The sequence below is a fragment of the Lactuca virosa genome, chromosome 8 (genome assembly GCF_052849685.1).
Source record: "Lactuca virosa cultivar CGN04683 chromosome 8, Lactuca_virosa_CGN04683_v6, whole genome shotgun sequence".
Classification (NCBI taxonomy): Eukaryota; Viridiplantae; Streptophyta; class Magnoliopsida; order Asterales; family Asteraceae; genus Lactuca; species Lactuca virosa.
Genome location: NC_136433.1, coordinates 181,102,328 through 181,111,680, shown reverse-complemented (window position 1 = coordinate 181,111,680; position 9,353 = coordinate 181,102,328). Strand labels below are relative to the sequence as shown.

Below are 9,353 nucleotides of genomic sequence, written 5' to 3'. Positions count from 1 at the left end.
GCATCTAACTTGAATTGGTCCACCCAATTGTGTGATCTTTTCTTCCATTGAATCGAGCTTTACAATTACTGCACTGATAGTATCTTGACCTCCATATTTACTTGACTTTCCTCTAGTGAAATCCTCCTTTGAGTTGTGATACTCTCTTGAATGCTTAGCAAATTCTTCAATCAAAGCTTTATTTGTTGTCAGATTCTTCTTTGTCATGGGCCCTTGTGAGTCTAGAAGTTGATGAGTGCACACATTGACTCCATCATAAAATATCGAGATTTCTTGTTGCACATTGAAGTCATGTTGAGGGCAATGTCGTAACAATCTCTTGTAACGTTCCTAAGCTTCGTATAATGACTCCCCCTCTAATTGTTCAAAATTATGGATGTTTCTTTTAAGCTTTGCCACTGTCAAAGGAGGAGTAAATTGGTTGATGAACTCAGTCTTAAAATCAGCCCATGTCGTGATTGCTCCAAAAGGAAGTGATTTTAACCATTCTTTTGCTTCACCCTTCAATGTGACCGGTAAAAGTCGTAGCATCACTGCATCTTTACTCACGTTTGGTGCGTTAAAATAATGTGAAATCTCCACCACCTCTTCTATATGCTCATAAGCGTCATCGTACTACTTCCCATAAAAAGGTAGTTCTTTTAACATATTAATAATGTGCCCCGGAAGTTCAAACTTTGTCGTGGCTGGGATTTTTGGTGGATCAAGACCCCATCTGTTTTCATTCCTCATATGTCGCTTGTACTCTTCCATTGTCATGGTCGTTATGTCCCCCATTTTTTCGGCTAAAACAAAACTAAAAAACGCGTAAAACGAACAAAAAATAACTAAACTAAAAATTTACTGTAACGTAACCACGACGTGGCCAAGATGCCCACGACGTGGTTTCTGATCAGACAAAAAAAAATGCATAAAAATTAACTTTTTGCGGTTTTTACCCCACAAAAATGATCGAATAACTAAAATCAATTAAATTATAACTAGAATAAGCCGTTCCCTGGCAACAGCGCAAAAAACTTGATGTGCACAAATTATACCTATCAACTTTTAAATTTATAACCTAACAAACTTATACTAACTATGCACCTATAGGCAGTGTACCTAGTCAGATTATAGTATAGCTTGGGTAAGTCGGGTGTCGATCACAGGGAACGGTATTTAATTAATAAAATAATTACTAAAAGCTAAACTAAGAAAAACAACTGAAAGTGGGGGTTTTATCTGATTTTACAAGTTAAGAAAAACTTAAGCACTTGAATAAAAACGATTGTAATCAATATACTAAAACACTTTCGTTTAGTTTCGAATCCACCTTTTTCCTATGGTTAGTTCTTATTTATGGATTAATGAAGTTGGTTACCAAGTTATTGTAATTAGCAATTCAAGTCCAAATTCACTAATATTTTCACCAATTCATGAACTACTTTGCATGGTTATACACAAGCAAAACACAAAATTAGTTATTCATTATAGATGGGCTATGTAAGATTTATCGAAACAAACACAATTATGGTCACAATTATGTTCTCTAGCACAACTAAATTTGTTGCTTTTATTACTTATCTAAGATTTGGTCGATCCTAGCTCTAGCAATTTAATGGTCACTAAATCACTAGGTAATCAAGTTCTTGTAATTTAATGGTCACTAAGCTACACTACACTTGAAATTAAGCAAAAAAGTTACAAACTTTAACATGCTAGGTAATGATAATCAAACACATGCATAAACCAAATTCATATAATCCATAAAGTAAGAAACTAACTCATAGCTTTAGGTTTCAACTAACTAAACGAAAGCAAGGGTTTTTAGCCCATAATCATAGCTGGAAATCACATAAACATAAGGGAAACTAGACTAATCATGATTAAACTAGGCAAACCGAATGTGTAGATGCGAATACTTGCTCCAATCTCTTTATCCTTTGATCTCTACTTGAATTCTGCCCTTAAAGGGGTCTTGGAAGGGTATTCTTTTGTTAATGGTCGCAGCCTTCAAGCCTCTCTCCTCTGGAATCGACCTAATGTCCAAGATATATATAGTTACCAAAAATCTCGACACCATGACATGGTAAAGGCACCACGTTGTGGTCCTTGTGTTTATCTCGTATTCCCCAAGCCAGCGTCAAGAATCGCGAAGATTCCATTCACCACATCGTGGTGGGGTCACCACGTCGTGTTGGTTGAAAATCTGACTTTTTCTCAAAACATGAAAGTCATCCGAAATTGTGTTTAGTTTTCAGATCATTTTGAATCACCTTAATCGGAGTTACGAGTCATGAGATATAGTCAAAATAACGATGAGGGGTCAAGCTGTCTAGCAACATCCTTCTTGTGTCTTCTTGTCTAAGCTCGTATTTTCCTGCTTCTAGCTTCCATATTGCTCCCGAGAATGTCTTTATGCTACATAACAGATATGATGTAAAATATATGTGTAGATATGCACATATCATTATTCTTCTCTGCTCTATGTTTATTTGCATTGCTTATGTGTACATTGTGCTCATATAGGGACCTTTTTGGTCAATGGTATGTCGGCCCATGTGCTGTTTGATTCTGGTCCTACCCGATCGTTCGTATCTCTTGTGCTTGGCAAGAAGTTTCGAGATGCGCCGAGAACATTGGATTCCCCACTCTAGGTAGAGATTACGGATGACCGCACTGTGAGTGTTGCGAGGGTGTATCAGGACTGTGCCCTAAATGTTTTGGGAGAGAGGTTTCGTGTTGATTTAGTCCCGATACCATTGCGGGGGTTGAAGGTGATTGTCGGGATGGATTGGTTGGGGGCCAATGGGGCCATAATCGATTGCGAGCACCAGTTGGTGAGGGTTCGAACCCCAACTGGGGGAGAACTGGTTATACATGGTGAGAGGGCCTCATAGGGGCCAACCCTCTGTTCAGCTGCGAGGGCTAGGAGATTTTTGCAGCAGGGATGTACGAGATTTCTGGCTTTTATCTTTGATTCGAGGGTTGAGACCACGACAGATGTGGGCAGTGTGCCAGTTGTACAGGAGTTTCAGGATGTCTTTCCCGAGGAGTTACCAGGAGTGCCTCCGAAGAGGCAACTGGAGTTTCGTATTGATCTAGTGTCGGGTGCCATTCCGATAGCGAAGGCACCGTACCGGCTAGCACCGCCCGAGATGCAGGAACTATCTACGTAGCTTCAGGAGCTGCTAGACCGAGGGTTTATCCTTCCGAATAGTTCCCTGTGGGGAGCTCCGGTCCTGTTTGTGAAAAAGAAGGATGAATCATACAGGATGTGCATTGATTATCGAGATCTGAACAAACTAACGATGAAGAACCATTATCCGTTACCAAGGATCGATGATTTGTTCGATCAGCTGCAGGATGCATCTTGGTTTTCCAAGATTGATCTTCGGTTGGGATATCATCAGATGAGGATTCGGTATGAGGACATACCAAAGACAACTTTTAGGACACGGTATGGGCATTATGAGTTTGTGGTGATGCCATTTGGGCTCACCAATGCCCCAGCAGCATTCATGGATCTCATGAACAGGGTGTGTAGACCGATGTTGGATCGGTCGGTGATCGTTTTTATTGACGATATCATGGTCTATTCTAAGACCAAGGAGCAGCATGAGCAACATTTGAGGGAGGTGTTTGAGACCCTGAGGGTGGAGAGGTTGTATGCCAAGTTCTCCAAGTGTGATTTTTGGCTGTGGGAGGTACAGTTTTTAGGGAACATCATCAACCAGGAAGGTATTTCGGTTGATCCAACTAAGGTTGAGGCAGTGATGCGGTGGGAAGTACCGAAGAATGCTTCCAAGATCCGTAGCTTCTTGGGTCTAGCGGGCTATTATCGGATATTCATCCAGGATTTCCCAAGATTGATGTGCCCTTGACTCGCTTGACCAAGAAGAATGTGACATTTCGATGGGGTACGGATTAGCAGTTGGCTTTCGAGACCCTGAGACGGAGGTTATGCGAGGCTCCGATTCTAGTACTACCTGAGGGGTTAGATGATTTGGTGGTGTATTGTGACGCATCGATTTCAAGGTTAGGTGTGGTGCTGATGCAGAGGGGGCATGTGATAGCTTACGCCTTGAGGCAGTTGAAGCCTCATGAGGCGAATTACCCCACTCACGATCTAGAATTGGGGGCAGTGGTGTTTGCCCTCAAGATTTGGAGGCACTACTTGTATGGGGTTCAATGCACCATCTATACCGATCACAAGAGTTTGAAGTATTTGATGGATCAACAGAACCTCAACATGAAACATAGGAGGTGGTTGGACGTGCTGAAGGACTATGATTGTGAGATCCTATACCATCCCGGGAAGGCCAACGTAGTGGCCGATGCTTTGAGCCGCAAGGCGGCAGGTTCTCCGATTAGGAAAGTTTGTTTAAGGATGACCGTGATCTCTCCATTGTTGGATATGATCAAGGAGGCACAGGTCGAGGGAGTGAAGAAGGAGAAGTGGAAGATAGAACTGATTCGGAGGCAGTATCCGTTGTTTGTTAAGGATAGTCGTGGCTTTTTGATATAGTGTGGTCGGGTATGGGTACCGGTGACTGGAGGAGTGAGGCAGAAGATATTGGATGAGGCGCACAATTCCAAGTTCTCTATACATCCAGGGGATACAAAAATGTATAGAGGTTTAAGAGTGAATTACTGGTGGCCCTGCATGAAGCGGGAGATCGCTTGGTTTGTGGAGCGGTGCTTGACCTACAGAAAGGTCAATGCCGAGCATCAGCGACCTCATGGCAAGGTCCACCCGCTACCCATTCCCATGTGGAAGTGGGAAGAGATCACTATGGACTTCATTACAAAGTTACCGAGGACGGCGAGGGGCGTGGACGCCATATGGGTGATCGTAGACAGACTGACGAAGAGTACCCACTTTATTCCGATCTCTGAGAGTATATCCGCTGAGAAGTTGGCGGATATTTATGTGCGGGAGGTGGTGGCTAGACACGGGGTTCCAGTTTCGGTAGTCTCTGACCGGGATGTTCGGTTTACATCTAGGTTCTAGAAGAAGTTCCACGAGGAACTAGGAACTCAGCTGCATTTTAGTACGGCGTATCACCCCCAGACAGATGGCCAGAGCGAGAGGACGATCCAGACACTGGAGGATATGCTGCGAGCATGTGTGTTGGATTTTAGAGGGAGTTGGGATACGTACCTTCCACTAGGAGAATTTTCATACAATAACAATTACCATGCCAGTATCGACCGACCTCCATTTGAGATGTTGTATGGTAGGAGATGCAGGACTCCGGTTTGTTGGGACGAGGTTGGACACCGAGTCATGGGGAGCACTGAGGTAGTGCTCAAGACTACCAGGCTGATTCAGCAGGTGCGTGTCCGGCTGCAGGTCGTGCAGAGTCGACAGAAAATCTATGCTGACAGGCGGCGATCGGATCTTGAGTTCCAGGTGGGGGACTTTGTGCTACTAAAGCTGTCGCCATGGAAGGGAGTCATCAGGTTTCGGAAGAGGGGAAAACTAGATCCCCGATATATTGGACCGTTCAGAATCACAGCACAGGTGGGCAAGGTGGCTTATCGCTTGGATCAGCCGGATGAGCTTAGCCAGATTCACAACACCTTCCATGTATCACAGCTTAGGAAGTGTGTCACAGACGAGGCCGCAGTTGTCTCTCTGGACGACATTCGGGTGGATGAGAGCCTGAACTACATTAAGAGGCCTGTGGCGATTCTAGATAGGAAGACCAAGGTTCTTCGGAACAAGGAAGTACAGCTGGTAAAGGTGCAATGGCAGCACCGAAGGGGCTCCGAATGGACTTGGGAGCCGGAGGACGAGATGCGAGACCACTACCCGGATTTATTTGGGTCGGCAGACTTCGAAGATGAAGTCTAGTTCAAGTGGGGGAGATTTATAACACCTGTTCCCGGTATTAATTAATTTATTTAAGTTTTAAGGTTTTGGTGCATGGACTCGGCGAGTTGGGAGTCCAACTCGTCGAGTAGAGAGATTTTGGGGGACGCAGGATCGGGACCTACTCGACGAGTAGGAGCTGTAAAGAGAAACCCTATTTTTAGGATTTACACCCTATTTAAGGAACATAACCCGCCCCCTATGGCCTCCTTTATCACCCTACTAGCCAGAGAAAACCCTAATTCGACCTTACACGTATTGAGAGAGAGTAAGAGCCTTGTGAGTGGTTTTTGGGGCATTTATGAAAGAATCTAGAGCTTGAAGAGGAAGGAGCAAGGTGAGGAGCAGTAGATCCAACATCTACATCATATTGGCCAGCATTCTAAGGTATAAATTCGTGAACTTGATCTCTAGTTGCTTAGATCTCCTTGCTTGGAAGTAAATGGCCATTCTTGGTGCAAAATGGAGTCAAACTTGGATCTGGACTCATCACAATAATAGGGTTCCAGATCTGGACCTCTTTAGGTCCCAAATGCCATAAATTTGCTTCCTTTATGCAGTTTAGTCACTTTCCATGCACAAAAACCTTGTAAGAAGCCTAGTTTTGAAGTTATAGCCTTGAAGGACTGTAACATCCTGGTTCCGAGGTATAACATTTCTATTGTAATAACGAGTTTCATGGGCGACTCGACGATTTAGTGCCTCAACTCGTCGAGTAGAGTCGCGTTGGGTGACGAGGATTAATGAGTTGACTCGACGAGTCTGTGTTTCGACTCGCCGAGTCAGCGCTGGTGAAGGAAACCCTAAACTTTCGGGCCTGTGACCTATTTAAAGGCACTTATAGCCTCATTTGCGGCTCATCTTCTGATCAACTCTCCTGTATGAAACCCTAGGCGGTCATGGAAGCTAAGAGAGAGTCATTGAGCTTGTATCAAGTGTTTTGTGATATGTGTTTCAGGTACTAGCGAGGATCGCGGGAAGGCGCCGGCATGATTTGTACACACTGGCAGAGGATTATGTTTTTGAGATTCTGGGATATGTTTTATTGGGATGACATTTGATACACATGAGATTTTGAGAATATTATATGAGTTGTATTGTGTTTGAAAAATGAAAAATTGTTTTAAAAATTTACGTCGTTACAAATTGGTATCAGAGCCTTGGTTTGAGGGATTCGGATGCACCTTCGGGCGTATCTGAACTCAAACTGAGGATTGGAGAGAATTTTTCATAAAAGAAACAATTTTTCTAAAAGAGTAAAATATTTTTGAGAAAAGCAGAACGGAGCAATGTGTACGATCAGCCAGCGCCCAAACGGTGATTTCCTAAAATACCCTTACATTATGTGTTATGAGATATTATGCATGCTAGAGGCAGGCTAGGTATTTCATATTTTAGGACTAGAGTGGCCTGATTTGTGATGCCTTAGCCTAGGAATTGCTATTATCTGTGATGTGCTTCCGAGTATGTGCTGAGTAAGAGTATCCAGCAGGAATCATTTTAGAGAAGGATTTGAGTAGAGGAGTAATCTAGGAGAGATACCTAGATGAGCAATTGTGGAGCCTATTGAGAGAGTAGTTAGATACCCGCGAGGGGTAGAGTTGCTGAGTTCGGTGATATCTTTTGAGTATGAGTAGAGCAATTGGAGTTATCACCTAGAGTGGGTTTTTACGTGTTTATTCGATGCCCGAATGCTGCTTGCTTCGTGCTTTGTGGAACTCTTGATGATGGGAGTCAGCTACTAAGTGAATATGACGATATTCAGGAGGTAGATGGCTGGCATCATAAGGGGTTCTTCAGCAGCTGATGGCAGAGGAGTGAGAGAACCTAGGAAGAGCCTAGGGAGTGAACTTAGTCAGGTGAGTACGCTGACGGAGGAGAGTATTCGCTGGAGGGCGAACTTGCATATCGGGATTGGTGATCGAGAAGGTTGAACAACTAATTGGGAAATCTGGGACGATCTGTGTGGAAAGTATGGGTAGATGTGGCAGGTAGTATGGGCCCATACTACTGAAAGCAGAGGACCCATACTCGAAACAGGGAGAATTCCAGGAGTTCTAAGTAGCGGATGAGAAGAGAGAACATGGTTCGAGTATCATGATTCGTAGCGGATTGAGAAGATAGAACATGGTTCGAGTACCATGATTCGTAGCGGAATGAGAAGAGAGAACATGATTCAAGTACCGTGATTCGTAGCGGATTAAGAAGAGAGAACATGGTTTGAGTACCATGATTCGTAGCGGATTGAGAAGATAGAACATGGTTCGAGTACCATGATTCGTAGCGGATTGAGAAGAGAGAACATGGTTCGAGTACCATGATTCGTAGCGGATTGAGAAGAGAGAACATGGTTCGAGTACCATGATTCGTAGCGGATTGAGAAGAGAGAACATGGTTCAAGTACCATGATTCATAGCGGATTGAGAAGATAGAACATGGTTCGAGTACCATGATTCGTAGCGGATTCAAAAGAGAGAACATGGTTCGAGTACCATGATTCGTAGCGGATTGAGAAGAGAGAACATGGTTCGAGTACCATGATTCGTAGCGGATTGAGAAGAGATAACATGGTTCGGGTACCATGATTCATATCAAATCGAGAGGTGGCCACATGGTTCGAATACCATGACTCGTGGCGATTAGTGCTTCTGGTTTTACCAGTTATTCCGTTGTGATTGGTTAGGATGAGATCGGATGTGAAGGAGTATAGGTCCAGAGGGCCAGGTTGAACGAGTTTCAATGGAGCTTATCTTGAGAGGGAAATCGAGTTAGTTTCCAAGGGATTTTTGGTGAGATGCCAGTTGGAGTCGCAAGACTCAGGGGTGAGTAGAAGATGGTGATTTATGGAGGAGTACAGTCTGAATTAAGCAATCGGCCGATAGAGGAGATGTCATTTTTTGTGACCAGAGTAGTGCTATTTCCATTTTCTGTGAGAAGCAGAAGAGATATTGGGACTTTCGGTTTCTGAGCTTGAAGGTAAACCCTGTGGGGTAGCATGGGTTGCGATCTTTCACCCGAGTATCTGGGCAGTATGACTGCCGCAAGGTAATATTATAGTATGAGAGGGTCATCAGTGATGACTGAGATGGCCAAGGACGAGGATATACCCTATTTGAGGATAGTAGGGCATATGTTAGCAAAAGTGTCGGTTGATCAAAAGGAGTATATTGGGGCGGTGGCCCTCATTGTCTATGATGGATATCGAGTGTGGAAGTAAGGTTTCTGCTCTCTTAATAACTCTCATGATGATACGTTGGTTGGGGAGTCGAAGATGTGGAGTATGATAGTTCATTATTTTCGGATTAAGAGTCAGAGTTACTACTGGACAGTTGAGATGTCCGGTAATGGGATCGTATGAGATCCTGTATGATTAGAGGCAATCATGATGAGAGGTTTATGAGGATTTCATCTGAGATTCGGGGTATTTAGAGTTACGGGGTCTCTATCGGGGAGGCCACCGAGCATTGCGTAGTACCTTCCAAGAGTAAGTGTGATG

At 43.8% G+C, this 9,353-nt stretch overlaps 1 non-coding gene across 1 annotated transcript; it reads left to right on the top strand.

Moving 5' to 3' along the window:
• The first annotated feature begins 286 nt into the window (after positions 1-286).
• Positions 287-393, top strand: LOC145135336 (small nucleolar RNA R71). Its single transcript, XR_013719798.1, has one exon. It is a non-coding gene; the product is annotated as a small nucleolar RNA R71 (small nucleolar RNA).
• The last annotated feature ends 8,960 nt before the right edge of the window (positions 394-9,353 follow it).